The 18,779-nt window shown below is 44.2% G+C and overlaps 1 protein-coding gene across 1 annotated transcript in view; it reads left to right on the top strand.

The window, feature by feature from the left end:
• Positions 1 to 2,141: 2,141 nt before the first annotated feature.
• The window catches only part of MACROH2A2 (macroH2A.2 histone), a 42,940-nt gene continuing 26,302 nt past the window's right edge, over positions 2,142 to 18,779 (top strand). The window contains exon 1 of the mRNA XM_072971374.1: positions 2,142 to 2,291. The gene's annotated coding sequence lies outside the window, so the exon portion shown is untranslated. The remainder of the gene's footprint in view (positions 2,292 to 18,779) is intronic.

The following is an 18,779-nucleotide window of genomic DNA, read 5'->3' as shown; positions in this document are numbered from 1 at the left end:
AATTTCTGTTCTTGTGCTAAATGTTCAATATTATAGATAATTTAACTAGATCTGCATATCAGGTTGCATTCTTTTCCCTACACATCTCCTATAACATAAAGGGTTTGATCAGGTGAACTCTATGATCTCCTCTATTCTAAGAACCAGAGTATGATGAAGCTGACATTCCCTTGATTTGAATCTGAATTGAGAGAGACATCATCATCTATTTAAAGGAACCAACTAGTATGAAAGGGGAAAATCTTGTTTAGTAAATTTCTTAGGCCCAGCCTTTCTCAGGAGAGCAAATAACAAAATGCTAGGATGAAATGAGTTACATAAAATCCACATAAAAATGCCCATGCATACCATTTTTATTGGGAAGTTACAAGGAGAAAGTGAATCTAATATATATTGATGAATTATTCAACTCTATCTCAGTCAGCCTGGCTGACTGGGTCACAGGGTAGGAGCATTTTTCAAGCACTCCCAGAAGGCTCCTGAACCCTCTTGAATGTTGGCCTGGAGGTTATTTCTGATCAAGTATGGGCACCAGAAATGTATGTAAGAAGGGAGACAGGCGCTTCCTCTAGGAAGGGGAAATCAAAACCATTATGAGATGCCCCAGGGGATCATTTAAAACCCTTTAAATATGTGTCTTGGGAAAAGAGGACTTTATCCTGACTAGATTTCTGACCTGGAAGTGCCTTCAAAGACAAAGAACAGTGAGGTCATACACAGAGAGGGTAAAAAAAGTAGAAAGGAGAGTGAAGGAAGTCCCAGTGAACTGAGACCAGTGGGTCCAGGAGAGTTTGAGAAGCCATATGAGATTTAAACAGGGAGGTTTATTTATACCTTTATGATACATCTATGATCTTTAAGGAAGTCAACTGATTGCTCAGAAAACACTTAAGATGCATCTAGTCTAATGCACTACCTACTAATTCCATCAACAGCCCTGACTAACTAGTATAAATCTAGAGGGCAGTGGACATTTGGGTTCCTCCCACTCAGGCTATTGGAGGCTTTCAGTCACCCCAAGATTCACCATTGCTTAAACATTTACAAGTTTATAGGGGCAAATACTTACAATGTTACCAAATGGAGGAGGCTTTGAAATGCATCTATTTGACCAACACTGGAGAACTGTGTTCTCCTGTGGGTTTCTCTTTTGTGAAGACATCAAAAATCTGCCTCTCCTTTTGTCAGTCCTTTGACTCATCAGGGAGAGAGAGAGATCAGAGGAAACATGGATGGCCCATAGCAAGTTAGCATTTCCCACTGAAATAAACAAATTCCTTTGACTCACCCACCAGCCATGGAGCCCTGGCCAACATCTTACAAAGGACAGCACTGGTTTCCAGCAGAACAGACCAACTACCAATTCCATTCTCACACCTGACATTGTCCACCACACTCCCATAGAAATGTTATTTTCTAGAAACTAATAGAAATTGGTCCTTAAGACACTAACCTTGTGCTTGTCTTAATACACGCTGAGACATTACAAATTAACACACTGTAAAGCAACCGAATTAAAAATTATGTCCATGCACACAGTCTTACCCACGAAAACATACATCTGGTATTCCAAATAATAGGCAACGCTGGATTCTAAATCTGTCTTAATTTATAAAAAGCCAACAAGCAGGCATGGATATAAATTCTCACTTCTTCAGGCTATGGCCACCCTATTCTATCGTCCTAGGGGTGGACACAATTGGTAAGGTATTTATTATTATTTAAGGACACGATACCATCGAAGGTGGCATTTTTCGCTTTCACCTTCTAAGGCTCTCCCCAGAACCGCCCGATGAACGCCTAGGCCACCTTCTTCCATCAAAGGTGGATCCTACTAATAGGAGATTCTGGATAGTAACCATAGCGCCTCTGCCCCCAGCTCTGGGGAAAGCCTCATCTTAGTAAGTGGTCCTCGGCACAGCCAGCAGATCCGCCAGCCACGCGGAGGCCGCGCAGCTTCATCATTAATGCTCCTGAAGGACAATAGCTCATCAAGCCCCACCGAAAGCCCCGGACCCGTCGCGGAGCCTGGGCTGGCGGGGGATGAGGCTGAGCGACTCCTCCTAGAGGTGGTTATGTGGAGAAGGAGCAATCCCTTCTCCCTCCTCCTCCTCCCCCCGCTACTATCCGCGGCCCGGAGAACTGCCGCTTGCCGCCATTGACACGCACAGATAGAACCCAAAGAAAGGCAAAGAGTCCTGCCCGGCACCGGCGCCGCGCGGGCCGAACCTGCGCCCGGGGAGCGGCGCGCAGAGGGCACCGGGCGCCCCGAGCAGGCGGCGCAGCACCAGGTGAGCCCGCCATAGCTATGGCATTATTGTTCAGGGGGCTTCGGGGTCTGGAAACAAAACGCGCCGTGGGGGCAGTGCAGGAGCCGGAGAGAACCCCCCTCCCTCTCACCGCCGCCCAGCCCCGGCGGGCGCACCCCCGAGAGCCGACCCTCCCCGCCAAAAAAAGAAAGAAAAAATTAATAACTCAAGGTGCCCAACTTGCTTCTTCAGGAAATAAGGGGTGGGGGGGTGTTGCTAAAGAAGCGGTAAAATTCTTGCGGCCAGAAAGGAGCCGGGGGCATCTTGGGCGATGAGGGAGAGAGGAGGAGAGATGCGGGGTCCAGCCGCGGGCCCCGGGCGAGGGTGGACGCGAGGGAGCGGAGGGCTCCTGGGGATGCGGAGTTGGGGGCGCAGAAGGCGGAGGAGGGAGGCGCCGGGCTGCTGAGGGGGACTGGTCCGGGGGCGTTGGTCTGTGCAGGAGCCGAGGGAGCCCTGGCAGGGCCGCTCGAGGGGCCTCTGAGGGTGCCAGAGGCGGGCGCCGGCTGCTCCGGGCTGACAATGGAAGGGGCGCGGAGGCGCCGGGCGGAGGGAAGGGTCCGGGGTCCGGGGGCGGGCCGCGCCGGAGAAGGTCAGGCCGGGGACGGAGGCGGCGGGGGAGAGGGCCGGGGGCTGCTGCGCGGTGAGCGGGGCCCCGCGGGCGGCTGAGAACCCCGGGCCCGCGCAGAGGAGGGCTCCGGGCCGGGCACTCCCCTCCGGTTCCCTTTCCGGGGCGCCCGGTACCGACGCGCGCTGCGCTTTCCCCGGGAAATGGCGGCCCCTCCGCTACTCGCCTGGGCAGTCCTGGGTTCCCGCTTTGCGCGGGAAAAAATAATAATAATAATAAGGGGAAAGGGAATAAAAGTAAAGTGGCTGCGACGCAGAAAAGGGCTGCGCCAAGCGCCAGACGCGGGGCGAATCGCGTGCGGGGCGCGGCGCGGGCGGGGACCGGCCCTACCTCCTGGGCGTCCAGCCTGCTCTCCAGGAGCAACCTAGTTCCAGCCTCGCCCGCCGCCTAAATCGCGCCCGCGGGTGTCTTTCCCCGCCTTTCCTCCTGGGGGCGCCCTCTGCTCCTACCCTCTTTGTTCCACACAATGGCCAAAAGGGCATTGAAACCCAAAGAGCCAAATGCGTCTCCTCCTCCAGCAGTTTCCAGCCTCTCATTCTTCCTGCCCTGAAATGGGCCACCGCGGGCTTGATTTAGGCCCGGTCACTGCTGGGTCTATTGGCAACGGCCCCAGGGTGGGGGAAGGAATGAAAAAGGAGCAAGAAGACATGGGCCTAGAAACCAAAGCCTGGGTCCACGTGTGTTTGAGGAGGTCCAGCAGGGACCACAGCCCCGAGGCCCGGATGGTAAAGTAAAGGCGGTTCCGGTTTTGCAACAGCGCTGATGAACTGAGGTATTGGTCCAGCCTCTCAGAGTAATTCAAAACCTGGCACAGGTCTAAGCCCCTAGAGACCTCAGGGGCCCATTACCCCAGAGGCGATCGGTCCAGCATGGCAAACGGTTTCTTCACTTTGCTCATTTGTGTTTGTGTCGAAATGCATTTGTACACTCACTGGGCTGCACAGTTGCTATTGAAACGGTTCAGTAGGTGAGAGGAAAAGAGACATTATTAAGAAGAGCAAACGTGTCTTCATGTATGCTTTTTCTTATTTAGGAGCAGTTTCTTTGTGAAACATGAACCAAACTACACATAATTCTCAATTTGTTCATATTTAGCTGAAAGTTATCTCTTACCTCTTTGGAAAACTCTTTTTTCCTCAAATAAATATTCACAGCACCAAGATTTGGAACCACACTCATGGATTTTTAGAATTTCCTTAGCCCAAGATTATCATACAAATAAATATAGGCACTGCCTGGAGGAAGAGTTTATCTTAAATCACGTAATTCACACCTTTAAAACCCCTATTTCCTGGATCTAAATTTCCTTTAAAAATATGCCCGATTCTTCACTCCAGTTTTTCCTACCCTGTCACAGTTCCTCCTCACCTGGATCCATTTATTGCCATGCTTTAGACATTAACGGTTTCCTCTATTTCAAAACTCTATAGAAGAATTTACCTCCTTGGATCCAGAATGTTCCAAAGATTGTGACCCTATTCCCTCACCATTCCATTTTCTGTCTAATTCCCAGGGATTGTGAGGTGCCTTTGGTCTGCTGTTTCCCAGTAGGTGGGACACCCTGCTAGCTTTTGTCTGAGACAACCATGTCTATTTTCACTGCCTCCTGCCAGCAAGGCAGGAGAGAATCCTGTTGTAGGCAACTTTAAATGAAAGATATCTGTAACTTGTTCAGGGAGAGGAATGTGCAAAAAAAAAATCAACCAATTTTCTTAAGAATATTTTTCGTCCTCAAAGTCAGATGCTGTCTTGGTAAATGCTTTGGAAAAGTGTGTATTGCACAGAGATGAATGAAAAACTTACGGTTAGTGATCATTGGACAAGCATTTATGGAGCACCAACTATTAAGCACTTCTGATTGGGGAAAGAAATGCGAATATGACGATATCATGGGCCCTGCTCTCAGAGAGCTTTCACCTCCAAGCCTAGGAAATAAAATATATATGCAGATAAAAGAAGGGGGAAGGTGATCAAAATTGGCAAGTGAGTGGGAAAATGGGTATTTTTATACACTGCCGACAAGTGTGTAAATTGATATAGCCAATTTGGAGGGCAGTTTGGCACTGTTCAAATTAATAATGTGCACATTCTGTGACCCAGCAATTCCATTTCTTAGTATGTATCCTAGAGAAGCAGACACATGTATGCAGATCATGTAATTCCCTTCCATGGCAAAGTTTTGATAGTTCTGAAATTGGAAACACTCTGATGGCCATCAATAGGGAATTGCTAAATAAACTCTGGCACATCTTCTGGAAAATTAGCAGCAGTTAGAAAGGTTGAAGTAAGTCTATATATACTAAGACAGGTCATCAAGACGTATTATTAACAAAAAAAAAAGCAAATTGCAGAACAATATGTGTTGTATGGTACCATTTATGTAAAAACAAAACTTTGAATGTCTATAAGTAAGAATGCATACGTAAATGGATAGGAAAGGTGTGGAACAAGACACCCACCCGTAACCATTGTTACGATATTTGAAATTTTACAACTTGAATGAATTTATATGTTGCTTGGATAACTAAACACAGTTCATTTAAAAGTGATTGATACTGTGTAATAAAAGCCATAATTAAAATGCTACAACAGTTTTTAAAGGGAGAAGAGAATTCTAAGCTGGGAGGGAGGGACTGGGCGAGGCTTCACAGAGAATATAGCAGGATTTGGAGGGAGAAAGGGAGCGGGGACAAAGCAGGTAGAAGGAATCCTGCCACCGACACAGAGCTCAGCAAGCCCCTCCTCTTTCTCAGCCTGATGAAGTGCATTCCCTCGCAGGCCGAGCCCTGGCCTGGCCTGGCCTGGGCTGCCCAGCTTCAGGCTGGGGAGGGAGCTAAATGAACAGGTCACAATTGCTTTCATTGCTACGATTCTATGAATATCTTAAGTTAGATGTAGCAGGCGAAAAAGAGCCACTAGAGGACATGAGTTCTAACAAGGGTGTTGGAAGGTGGTATTTTAAAAAAGAATGTAGTGGAAACTTGAGGACAGGGGATTATTTTCCCCCTGGACGCACAGTGGGATGTATATTGGGAATTAGACAGAAGGGAAAAGCGTTTGAGAAGATAGTTCATCCTTCCCCCCCTGCAAATTACAAAATGAACCCCGAAATGCTTTTGAAACAGATATTTAAGGTTGGTTTCACCTATTCATTCGCTCATTTAAGGAATTCGTTGAATGTCAGATGTGTATGTATTACTCTGCTAGGTGCCAGAGGGGGTGAAATATGCGACCGGGTGTAGGAGAAATAGCCCCAGATCAAAGTTCCAGAAGGCGGGGGCCAAGGGGCTGGGTCTCGATCTGGTCTCACACAGATTGTGTAGCCATGGACAAGTCCTTTTACTCCCACCCCTCACTTTTATTGTGGCTAAAATTGGGGGAAGGTCTAAATGACTGGTCACTCAGGTCCCTTGCAGTCTTAGATTATGATTTTGTGAAATCTCATGAGTCTAATATTGGAACAACTGTGAATTCCCAGGCAGAGGGAATGTGGGGAATCTGGCATTAGAACAAGAGGGGACCCCAAAGTGCCCAGCCTGAGAAAAAACAAAAGTATGTGCTGTCACAGAGGTTCTGAGTAGACGATGTGGCTCTCAGAGTTCTCCCAGGACTAGCATGTCTTTACATTAGCTCCTGAGATCAATGAGAGAAACAGGAAGACATCGCTGAGTTTTAAGCCTCATGTTATACACACATCCAGCACTATGGTATTATAATGGGTGCTTTTGAATTAAAATGTTAGCCTGCGTTCTGTGAAAATAGTCTCTAAAACTGCTTCTTTTGTGGGAATAAGTCACAATAGCTAATGTTTATTAAATGCCTCACTGCCTGCCAGGTACTGTTCTAAGCACCTTAAATGTATTAGCACGTTTGATTCTTACAGCAGCCCTATAGATGGGTACTGCTGTTATACCCACCTAACAGAAAAAAAAAGAAAGGCTAAGAATGTGCCCATGGGTGGTGGACTGAGGACTCCCGCCCAGGCAGCCTCACTCCACAGCCCCACATCCTTACATGCATGTGGCGGGAACAGGAAGTGCCAGGGTTCTGCTGATTCTCAGATGATGTTCATTTTAACATGGGTGTATGCAAATTTTATTTTAAAATTCCTCTTTGCATCACTATTTTACCTGACTGTGTCAATAAAAGATAAAGAGCATCAGATTGAGCCACATCACACTGTACTTTAAACTGTCTTGTCACGAAGTATTAAATAAGATAAATTTGGTGGTTTCTCTGAAGCCCTTACTGTTCATTTATCCATCTCATCATCCATCATACTTTGCCCGATTTATTTGACTGGCATTGCCAATTTGGACTTGGAATGGAGTAAGTAATTCAAGTCAAAATTCCCGTGCTTTGACAGAATGTGTGTGGAAATAGACGTAGGACCAGCCTCATACAGGGACGTTTACTTCAGTGATGCCAGAAGAATTAGCTACAGTGACTGTATTGTTTAATCCAAAATTGTAGCACATGGTCTCACCAAAGATTTGGAGGTCGTTTCTGGATATGAGAGGCAGTCCTGGAGATATAGTTTCGATGCCTAAATGTGGGTTACTTCCATGACAACGGGACAAAAATATAACAAAATGAAATCAAACTTATCTGGAAAACCCAGCCCCTGTGTTCTCTGGCCTGGCCCCAGTAACAGTACATACACAGAATTATGTAACATATTTTGTGCTGCCTTCACTGCTCAATAAAACCATTACAGTAAATAGTGGTGGTAGACTATGAAAAGGTAAATTCCAATAGCTTATACAATACACAACATAAACTTTTAGATGAGACAGTAATTCACGAGGTTCCCCAACAGAGTGCTGAACTTCCAAATTGACCAGTCTTCCAGAATTTCAGTGAGATGGTCATCAACTCAGGCATTGCCCTTTTGCTTCTAAACTGGATTTTCATCTCTGACTGTTTAGTAAACAATACAGATCATTGTCTTGGGGTGGAGAAAGAGGCAGTCCATAAACAAAGTAAAGCAATTTTTCAGACCCACTTTTTCTTTTCTGTGCTTGTCGTGGGTGATTAAATCATGACTTCAAAGGAAAGATCGCCTGGATATGATTTAATCCTACCCAGTTGTATCATCTTTATGAATGTAAGTGACAGATGAAGGTGGGGACTCAGAAGGAGTGACACTTTGAGCATCTTCTGAGAATAGCAGCAACTTTTAGGTCAGAGAGGACCTCAGAGGTAGGCTGATGACATGGTTGTCCAGTGGAGCTCCACAGGGTCCAGTGTTCCTTGGAAGCGCAAGACAGGAAAGGGTGGGGACCAAGCCATCAAGCATCCCAGTCCTTCTCCATGCCAACCAGCATAGCTCCCCCGCTTCCGTGTGTTATATAGACTAGAGCTTCTGAAAGGTTCTTCTTCTTCTTTTTTTTTTTTTTTTTTGAACAAAAGGGAGGTTCTGAAAAACCAATTGATTTGCCCAAGAGCCACAGCAGGTCAGTGCAGACCTGGAGCCCCCTTCTCCGCCCCACCCCACCCCCAGTCCACTGCCTCTTCCATCCTACCACCATGATGCACCCTAGACGAATAGCTGGTTCCACCCACAGACGGAATGGCACTGCATGGCTGGGGGTCACCCTTACCTGGTGCAGGTGATACAACATGCCAGGGCCCGGGGCTGTGGGGGACCCACGCAGCTCTGACCAGGGAGCAGCACTACCTGTCACCAGCATAGAATACTGCAACTGAAGCAACAACCCCCTAGCCACTTGTCCCCACAGTGCAGCCATTGCCTGAGGATGGAGAGTAAGGAAGACAGGGTTGGGAGAAGCAGGCAGAGGGAGGGATGGAGGAAGAAGGGTTCCAGGACGGCTGCCTCTGCTCAGAGCACGGTCGATTCTAGCTTTGAGAGCCCATAACTGGCCTCACCCATGTACTCGGTTGCCCAGGAGTCATGGATGTCTCTCGGATCCCCTGGTGGGTCAGGCAGCACCAGGGGCTGCAGCCCACCCACTGGCTGGTCCTGGTCCAGTCACGCATCCCCAAAGGGAGCTCCCACATGCCCTCATTCCCACTGAGCAGCTCAGCTTGGTTCGGAGCCAGTTCCCTGCTTGGAGCAGCAAGACAGGTCATTGTATAACAGTAAACCTCACTATTAATTTGAAACTATTCAATTTTAAGGAAACAGGATAGCTTGCCTACTGTTCCGATTTGTTAATTCTCAAAAAGCAAAAAGACAAAGCCAGGCTGGACCCAGTGAAGGGTTTTGTTTTTACATTGTTTTCCATGAATAAATCGACTCAGGAAAACAAACCAATTCATTTTCTTCTGGGGTCCATGACTAACTCAGAATCAAACAGAACTAAAAGTATTTTTACTCATTCATTTATATTCATTTCTCATCCAACTAGTACCATAGATGGTCAAATATATTTATATTAGAAAATAATATAAGACTAATAGCAAAGGAAAAAAAAAAGACCCTGAGCTCTGGATCAACAAAGACAGAACGTGTTAAAAAAAAAAAAAAGGTCACTGTGTCCTGCAGTGGCAGCAGGTATCCTAAATCCACTCCCTGGCTGCTCCATCCCACTCTCTGCTCCCCATCCTGGCTAGAATGCAGAGAAAGCCATATATCCTCTGCCTCTGAATTATAAAGAACGTGCTGGCAGTTGAGTTTCCCGCCAGATTATTCCAGGACATGACATGAAATGCTTTTTTAAAAGGGAATGATTTGTAATCCAATAGTATAATTTAAATAAATTGGGTTAATGCTTGGTTCCAATGTTCATGGTTGGTTAATTTGGTTAATTTGATCCGAGTGTCATTTTGATGAAATTGCATTTGATGTAGCTCTTTCCGGTATAAATTGTTAATGTGCGTTAACATATACGACGATAAAATTATTGACTCTTCTCATTCACTTAAAGGTGGCCTTGGAAGAAAATGGTTTGGAAAGTATTACTTGTGCAATAATGATTTGCCCTTGGAGTTCATAAATGGAAGTGTAATAGAGCAAGTGATTTAGCTAGTACTACTGAAAATGGTTTTTACAGCTACAAAATAATGCTAATAAACTACTATTATTTTGATACAGTACTTAGGGGAACACACCAAAATATTTTAGAATTCTATCAGGTGTAAGGCTAAGAGATTTTTTTCAGACCCTTTACATATATATTTCTACATATAGTTAATATATTTATATTGAATTCCCTCATATCCTACCTAGTTTTATTTCATCTCATTTTATTCTCCCAAAGGATAGTTTTGAACTAACAAAGTAAAGATGCTTCATTACACTGTCTACTTCGTTTTTTCATAAATATTTACAATATAAAATATTTTGAAGCACAATACTACAGATTAGGGAAATATCATGGGAACTAAAAATGAATAAATTGAATAAATTTCAGCAATTTTAAAACAGTACACGAATCCATTAAGGGACGACACTGAATTTCATGTTTATGAACATTTCAGAAAACATTTAAAGTTTTTTTTAATTCATTTCCATCATTAAAAAGCTATAAGACCTCTTATTTCTAGATTTAAGGGAATGATCCCAAAAGAGTATTTAAAATAAGCCGTCTTGTCTTTCTAGATCCCTCGTCCAGGTGGCTCTCCAGCCCAGCTAAACTTCACCTGTGACACACTGGCCTATAATTATTGCTCCCAATCTCAATTGCTGACCGCTCTCTCTCTCTCTTTTTAAAAGATGCTTTGCAGAAGCTAGACAGCAGAAAAATGGTAGTTTGAATCGGGATTGCTGGCGGCTGCTGAGGGACCATCTTGCCAGTTGGCTACTTTGTCATGTTCCTCATCACTTTGCATATCACAAAAACCTCAAGAAGTTGTTTGAGGCATGAAAAATAGTTTACTCTTTATCAGCTCTCTACGATTGAGAAAGAACTTATTTAAATGCAAGGAAAATATTGGTCTAAAGTACGCAGATTAGTTTGTCTTTTCATGAAGACAGTCAGTGTATTAAGTAGAGCTTGCTGTTTCTTCCCCAGAGCAGTTCATTCAGTAAGGGCAAATGCTTGGGACTTTTCCTCTCCTCCCATCTGGGATTACAGTATAGTTTCACGTGTTGTTTATAGGAATCCCATATGCTATAATCATGCAAATACGAACACACTGAGTCTGATTCTATTACATTAGTGAGCCTTATACAATCTCCTGATGTGAAATTGTTTATGTCTCAATTACCTCAAGACCAGTTAGTTTCCAGTGACTCACCTGGTGCTGAAAGTCATCTAAATTTTTCAATATGAATTCTTACTCAATTACAAAGCACTAGAGCTTTTTCTCTCTACTGGTGTACTCATTTCTAGGCTAATTCCCAAATGATGTTTGTTAAGACGTTAAATTAAGATGACACTTTCTGTTTCCAGTTCTCAATCATGGACTCTGAGCACATGAGCGTTCCTCCTCTGGAGCCCACAGAAATAGTGGTAAAGAAGTGCAAAGAAAATAAACACTTCACTGCCAAGGGGCAGGGGCTGGTGATGGTCATCAGCAGATGGGAGATTTCAGCCAATTTCTGGACGATTGAAAGTACATAGGGACATGTGGACAACATCACAGTAAGAGCCACAGCTAAGAGTAAAGCAGGTGGGAGCTGCCCTGAAGGTGGGCAGGGTGAGAAATCGAGAGTCACTGAAGGTCATCTCCAGAACAGCTCAGTGAATTGGCCTCTCTCCCTGCCCTCCTCCTAGTAGAGGTTCTAGCAATCTGCCATGTACCCTCCAAACTAACGAGCTGAGGTTTCTTTTCTAAAGAAATCGAACAACTGCAGGGCTTGTCTAGAATTTGGAGGATGGGTATGGCTCTACCAAGTAAAACTCCCTCACTCTGGCTTTTGGGGGCTCCCAGTTCCTAACTGGGCATCCTAAGGTGATGCCTGCTAGTTGGCGTGCCCTATGCATGTACCCAGAGGTCTCATGCCTACCAAACAATAGCTGAGGAAAGCTTGTCTACCCACCTTTAATAAGAGCCCTTGCCTTTCATTCTTAAATATGAATTCATGACCGAAGATCACCAGACATTTAGGAAAAACCAACATGAAAAAAAATGAAAATAAATAAATAGGACAACTGACTGAATAAAATAATTTAGAGAAAGAAGATGACATAAACACATCCCAGCTAGTTTCAGAGAGATGGGAAGACATGGTGCATTCATAAAAGAACAGGATGCTGTGAAAAAAGAATGATCAGAGAACAAGAAACAGCTCTTGGAAATTAATAATATGATCCCCAAAATTAAAAATTAAAAGGACCGAGAAATGGAAGGAAAAGAATAAGAGATTTAGGGAAGCAATCCAGGAGATCCAAACCCTGGTTTACAGGCAGCCCAGTAAGAGACAAGTAAAGGGAGAAGTGGGAGAAACAAAGAGGTGGGAAATAAACAAATACATAACAGGGAAAGAATTCTGCGAGTTAGGAAGAGTCTTCAGATTGAGCAATTTATCACAAAGTGCTGAGCAGACGGAAAGGAAGGAGGGACCCACACCTAGACACATCCTTGTGAAATTTTAGAACACACAGAGAAAATTTTAAAGCTTGGGAGGATGGGGCCACCAAACTTCTCTGTAACACTGGATGCCAAAAACGATGGATCAATGGTTTCAAAATGCTGAAGCAAAATGATTTTGATGCTGGAAATTTTGAGGCTAGAAACTGCACCAAATGATAATCCAAAGATCATTCAATAAAGACCATTAACTTTGTATAAGAAAACAAAGTTTACTTCTCCGTACTGTTTCTGAAGAGTTACTGTTTTTGAGAGTGGGGCAAATAACAGGAAAACAAGGGAGGAAGCCAAGAAAGGGGAAGTCGTGGCATCAGGGATGAGCTGGGAAGACATTTCCAGGATGACCCAGAGGTAAAACACTCTACACTGGAGCCCAGGTCAGAGGGCTCCAGGAACAATGTGTCTGGGCAAAAAGTGGCCCCTGCAAAGAACACTGTGACTGAGAAGCTGGGTGATTTTTAGAATATGGTAAAGGCACATTTCTCTTTCATCAGCAAGACAAAGGAAAGTACAGTCGGCGCTCATAATTCACAGAGTCCATATTTGCGAACTCGCCTACTCGCCAAAATTGATTTGTAACCCAAAGCCAATGCTCGTGGCGCTTTTGCAGTCATTCCATGCACAGAGCAGGAAAAAGCTGGCCCACCCATTGTGCACCTTCCCAGCCGAGGTCAAACAAGGCCACACTCTCTGCCTTCTTGTGTCATCTCCCACCCTGCACATGACAGTCCTTTTAGTGGTCTATTTTTCACATCTTTGTGCTTTCTGTTAGTGATTTCACTGTTTAAAATGCCCCCAAGTGTAGTCTTCAAGTGCTGTCGAATGTTGCTAAGCACGAGGAGGCTGAGATGTGCCTCATGGAGAAAATATGTGTTCAAGCAAGAGTTTTGGTGCTGCTGGCTGTGAGTTCGATGTTAATGAATCAACCAATCATGTTAAATAAGGTGTCTTTAAACAGAAACACACATCAAACGAGGTTGTGTATTGATCCGTTAATGAAAATATTGTGACAGAGGCTCACAGCAACCTGACCCTGTTTCCCCAGGTATAGTTGTTCCATATTCATTAATTCAGCGTCCTGGCTACTTTTTAGAACAGAACTGCTGTGCATAACAAGGATCGTCTGTAATTACAGACGTACTTTATTTTATTGAGCTTTGCAGATATTGCCCTTTTTTTTATACAAAGCGAAGATTTGTGGCAGCGCTGCCTGGGGTTTGAAAAAATCTGTCGGCACCATTTTTCCAACAGCATTTGGTCACTTCATGTCTCTGTCACATTTTGGTAATTTTCACAGTATTTCAAACTTTTTCATTACTATTATATTTGTTATGGTGATCTGTGAACAGTGATCTTTGATGTTACTATTGTTTTAGCAATTTTTTAGTAATAAAGTATTTTTTAATTAAGGTATGTATGCTTTTTTTTTAGATATAATGTTATTGCACACTTAATAGACAACAGTATAGTAAAAACATAACTTTTATATGTGCTGGAAAACCAAAAAATATTTGTGACTCATTTTACTGGGGTGTTCTGGAGCTGTACCCACAGTGTCTCCAAGGCATGCCTGTAGTAACTTGGTCAAGTGGGGGAGGCTCTCCAAGAAAGACGTGATCCAAATGGGAAGCCAAGTTAAATGTGGGATGATTTTGAACAACAAGTTTTCAGAACCAAGAGAATCCACTTCTTGATACTAAGACAAAAGGGTCCTAGTGTTGGACCACAGAGAAGGAAGTGTGAAGCTAGCATCCCACTCAACTCCGAAGGGAACAACGTTTACAAAGTCTTAATCATATAGATGCTGTGCATTGGCATTTAACTTTCACAATTAAACCTAGGGACAAAATGTGGGAGATTTCGTTGTGATTACAGAACAGAATACAAATGTTACAAGTCGGGATAGTGGAAGGTATAGAAGTTAGAGGTGGAAGTAGGGAGGTGTAGTCGGGAGGAGAGGGCCAGGGAAGGACGCAGGAGCACACAGCCCCATCTTACATGACAGCGGCTCAGCAGACAGTACCTGAAGGTGGTGGAGTCAGAAATAGGGATTGACATGTATTATTTAAAGTTTTCAAGGCAAACAGTGGAGAAATTAAAATAATACATTTCTTCACCTTTTTGCTTTGCTTTACTAGGTGCAAATATTAGATTTAAAGATAAATTCAAATTTTAAAATAACTTCTTTAACTTTCTTGTTTTCCTGGCCTCGGGGTGACCCTGAGCTCGTCGTAATGATATGTTTAAGCTTGTGTAAGTTCACAGAGAACTTAGGATCTCCACCATTGTTTCGCAGAGCCTCCAAGGCCAGAAGAAATGCCTTCCATCCCATTTATTAAGTGGTAGGTCCCAACAACTTAATAAGTGTTTCTGTCCAAACAATTTCACAGCTGTTTGAAAAAATAATAATACATGAATTAGAAGAACAGAGAATATTTGCATCCCATTCTTAAATAACTATGGTGAATTACAAAGAGGATGTATACACCTGTTGGGCACTACACAGCTTCTCCAATCTTGGAATCCAGTTGGACACCACCACTCAAATTTTCTGTTCCATGTTGATTTTCACCTGGCACTTGCTTTTAACCACAGCAACAGCCAAAACCTCAAACTTTGCAAAGTAATGGCATTACCAAAAGAAACAGTACAATCTACCGTGAACCACAAGGAGCTGGTAGTTGTGGGGACCAGCAGAGGTCGACCATCACTGTATTTCACTTGAAAGCTTAAACATCCACTGCTGTGTCCCAGGTCCCTTGGCACACAGTTTGGGAACTGTGGCTCTAGCATCTGTCTAAAACTTTATTATGATCTGTCACGCAACTTCATTGGAAAATATTTGAGGACAAGGGCCATGTCTATTCCACAACATCTAATGTAGTTTCTTATTCGATAAATGCTCCATAAATACTGTCTTTCATTTAATCTATGATGTCATAGATTGCAAGATGCATACTGATTTCTAGAGATAGTAAAATTTTTTTAAAGTACATCATAAAATCAATGAAATACAGTAGTTATTTGAATAGGCTGGTGTGAGTTTATTGCCCATGTCTGAGTCAGTGCTGCAATTTAATATTTACCCTTGCGATATCTGTAAAAACCTAATTTCATCGGTGTTCTTATGGGCTTAAAACCCAAACATAAAAATAAATCCCAAAACAACAGAGGCCGATATACCCGCTTCCCCAGCACACACAAAACCAGTGGTCTCCCAGCTGCTGGGCTCCTGGCGATGAAAGGGAGTGAGCAGGCGACACCGCCTTCTCCCAGCTTCTTCCCTGAGTTTCGAGTTTATTTTCCTGTTCCCCCCATCACCACCACTGCACGTGCTTAGAACTCTCCTATTCCCTTTGCGAGTAATTATGAGAATTTACACCTTGGCTGTACCTTGGTCTTGCAGATATGGAAGGACGGGCATATTGTGGACCTAGGTTGTACCCCGTCTGGTTCTCAGCTCCTCCTAAGTTCCCCACATAGTCTGTATGACTACTGGAAGAGCTTCATCCAGCCGTATTCTTTCTTCAAACCTATAAACAAACATCGGGTACTATAGTCCTTAAGCTTTGCCTAATTAGAGCAAAACTTGTTTTAGAGCAGAAGGTAAATAAATGTAAACATTTAAATATCAGTCTGATGGAAACAGATTTCACATTGCAATAGTTCTTTTCTCTTTCGATGAGTGGCCCTATGCAAAGATTCAAAATCACAGAAAGTAGGTAAAACCCATTCAAAATGTTTAACTCCTGATTTCCCAAGATTGTATAGAGTCAGGGGAAGGGCTGGCCTGGAAAAGAAGGAAGTTAGGGGTTATCATTTTCACCACTCCAGGCAGATTCCAGCACGGGCTGGGGGGCAGGTGGGCTTTAGGAAGCAGGGTCTTCTTTCGAGGGGTCCAAGGAGGCACAGCACTGCCTCCCACCCATGGTTCCGGCAGGTGTGACATGTTGGCTCCTGTGAGCCTCCTCTGCTGCCCTGAAGGGTCCGCGGAGGTGGTCTGATTCTTCCAATGTGCAGGGGTCTCCCAGTCCTCGGGGCCGGGAGTCAGGCACCCAGCTGCTTGCACTCAGCAGGACGTCTGAAAAGATGGGTCCCCAGGCACCAAAAAAGCTCCGGTTCTACTAAAGCACATGAAACAGTCGGTCTCAGGCTTAGGCTTCAAATGGCGCTGCATCCACAGCTCTTTCTAAGGCCCTAACCTAGAGGCAAGTCTGGAAGAAAAAGAAAGAAAGTCCTATAACAAAGTGCTGTGCTGGGGGTGATTCCTGAATATTACCGTTTACCATATTCAGCGCGCGTCTTCTTCCATTTGCTCTAACCCTGGCTTTCCTTTCTTGGCTGTTTTATCTTCATGAACGTGTTAGGCATCAACCCCCTCAAGTCCCCTGTTTTCCCTCTAGGGCCAGCCCTGATTTCCAAGTTTCAGGGCAATTTGTAACTCCGCTCGGCTGACATTGGGAAAGTCCCTGGGTGGCTTTATCCTACACTCCTGGTCTTCCCCTGTCTGTTTTCATTTGAGAAAAACGTATTGGAGATGGGGGGACCAGGCGGCTCACTCTTGCGGCGTCCGTACTCCCTGGGGTTTCTCTCTGCAGGAGAGATGATGACCATCCAGCGCGCATCGCATCCACAGAGCGTGTCCATCCTGTGACGGGCTTTGCAGGTGGTTTCCTCAGCAACCAGACCTCTAATCCTCCCCTCCCCCCACTTACCAGTAACTGCAGAAAAGCACATACTTGGCTTTGTGGCGACACCAGTACTGACATATCTTTCTACGCCCGCACAGGCTCTTACCTCTTTAGAACTCACTTCTTAAAGAGATTAAGCTTCTTTTCCAGAACCATTGAAGGTGCATTTCCAAAAGTTGGAATGTTTAAGACCAGAGAGATTTTCAGGCTCAATCAGTCACCTCCCTGTTTTACAGCTGAGGCCCACATAAGTGACACCCAGCGCTCACACAGCTGGTCCTTACAGGTGGGAACACGCCCAGGGCTTCCTGCCTGGCCCCAAGCTCTTTCCACTGTACCAGGGGCCACCTCCCTTCTGAACACCACCACCAGCTAGCCAACATGTGCCATGTAGCTGTCCCTGAGAACAGGGACCCTTTAACGCTGCTGTACGTGTCCCCTGTCCCCCGGGACAGGGCTGACCACCAGCGGATATTCTGTACAGTTTCTGACTCCTGACCTAAGTTTTTTCAGCATGAATTGATGGTTATAATCCTAATATGCAGCTGCTTGCTTCATCAAAGAGAGAATAGCTGTAAATGGATTTATGAGAGTTCACAGCAAAAGCGCAGAAATGTGCAAGTTCTAAAAACGGTGATACTGGTTTATCCCTATGCCTTGCTGTGAAAGGGATCATGTTCTTAGGCTATTTGCTCATCTTTGCCTGTACTTAACTTTGATGAATATCTACATCTCTTGGTGGTAAAATGAAACATAAAATAAGAGTGTAGTAAGTACATATGAGCATCCAAAAATAATTTATGTGAAGTATGTAGTAAAATGCCTCCAACCTGAATCATTCGCCTCAGGGATAAGAGGGTGTTGAGAATAGGGTTTGTTGCTAATTCCCTAGCTTTTATAAAACACTCCTCAGTCATATGGAGTAATTGGATGCTTTGGAAAATTAAACTCTGTGTTCATTCTTCCATTCAGACTAAATAAATCCCAGGTTTGAATCATTCCTATCAGCCATGTGTTTATTTAGCATTTTCTCCCATAATATTTCTACCCATTTTCTTAGGCCTCTTCCTTGCCATCTTGGCTGTTGGTAAGCTCACTTAGCCAAAATCTGAGATGGCTGCATCAACAGATAGAACCAATTTTAATTAATTTTTGATTTTCTCATTTTCCACCCCCAAAGAAAATGGCCACTGGGACTGATGTTGCCCTTGAGCCAGAGAGCTTTAATTCATTAACATATTTCCTAGAACTTTTCTGTTTCCTTTTCTTTGCTCATCTGTCCTTTGTAATTTACTTTTATTTATTCTAGCTTCGATTCCCTTTTTGGTGACAATACTCCCTCCAAAAACAGGTTAAGCTCTCTTACAATTCTCTGAATCACTTTTAGCTTACAAAGACTTTTTCAGAAGTATATAATTATTTTATCTTCACACAAAAGATAGCTTCCTGAAATAATAGTGACGTATACATGTCTCTCAGTGAATTACACTGAAGTCACCTCTTTGTGCTAATTCTGAAGTTTCTCCCCCAATTCAGCCTGGGTTCCTCAACCCAAGGAGCAAAAGCTTGGGTTGCCTTATGGCTTTTAATTTGCTGTGCTTGCTTACTCTGCATTAGCATGTTCAATAAAAATGCGTCTTCTGGCATGTTTCTGTT

The sequence above is a fragment of the Vicugna pacos genome, chromosome 11 (assembly GCF_048564905.1).
Source record: "Vicugna pacos chromosome 11, VicPac4, whole genome shotgun sequence".
NCBI classification, from domain to species: Eukaryota; Metazoa; Chordata; class Mammalia; order Artiodactyla; family Camelidae; genus Vicugna; species Vicugna pacos.
The sequence above is the reverse complement of the archived record's forward strand: the minus strand, read 5'-3'. Positions and strand labels throughout refer to the sequence as shown.